The sequence below is a fragment of the Aplysia californica genome, unplaced genomic scaffold (assembly GCF_000002075.1).
Source record: "Aplysia californica isolate F4 #8 unplaced genomic scaffold, AplCal3.0 scaffold00728, whole genome shotgun sequence".
NCBI classification, from domain to species: Eukaryota; Metazoa; Mollusca; class Gastropoda; order Aplysiida; family Aplysiidae; genus Aplysia; species Aplysia californica.
This window is the reverse complement of record NW_004797998.1, coordinates 128,388-129,466: the sequence shown is the minus strand read 5'-3', so window position 1 is coordinate 129,466 and position 1,079 is coordinate 128,388.

Below are 1,079 nucleotides of genomic sequence, written 5' to 3'. Positions count from 1 at the left end.
ACACACACACACACACACACACACACACACACACACACACACACAGACACACAACTTATGGTAGATTCAGAACTTCCTGTCTGTTCAACTTTTGGTAGATTCAGATTCAGAACTTTCTCTCTATTCAACTTTTGGAGGATTATTAGGAGCCTATTGTCTGACCTCCCTTTTCACCAACAACGACTGAACGAACCACTTGTCAAACAGAGATGTACTTCTGACTATACAATGTTACAGTTGCTCATGACTTCCAGCTTGTGGTTCACGCCCTTCCCCTCTGTGTTCTCCATAACTTAGTTAAGACGAGTTTGTTTGTCACTCTCACTTTTTTTACACAGTCGGGTAGTTGGCCGTCCGAGACTGGCACTTTTCGGGAGACTAGACCTGTGTACTTCTCGTCCCGCAGTATCTCCAAAAGTTGTCTTGTAGAAGATCTTTGGTATCATGGCAGCTGCTATTCTTTGCTCCCCGATAGCAAAACTATCCCCCCTTCCCCCCCCCTCCCTCCCTCCTTCCTCCCCATCCGCTGGGGCGAATTCAGTTGAGGGAAATTTCTTGCTATCCTTTTTTTGGTCCCTTGCCCATTTCTGTGACAATGGGGTCCAACTGTCCCACTTTGTGTTGTCAGGTTGGCAGCTTCGTGTGGTCGCTGTCTCTGTGTGTGCTGGTCTTCCTCTCCTACCTCACCCGCCATGTCAGCTGGCGCTACTCGGAGCTCACGCTCGCCGCCACCTCTGTCTACGTGCTGGTCCAATGGTGGTGAGTAGACCATCAATCAGTTATTTATAGAGGCTACAGCCACCCATGTCTACATGCTGGTGAGTAGACCATCAATGAGTTATTTATAGAGGCTACGTGCTGGTGCAGTGCTGGTGAGTAGACCATCAATAAGTTATTTATAGAGGCACCAGCCATCTATGTCCAGTGGTGGTGAGTAGACCATCAATCAGTTATTTATAGAGGCTACGTGCTGGTGCAGTGCTGGTGAGTAGACCATCAATAAGTTATTTATAGAGGCTACGTGCTGGTGCAGTGCTGGTGCAGTGCTGGTGAGTAGACCATCAATAAGTTATTTATAG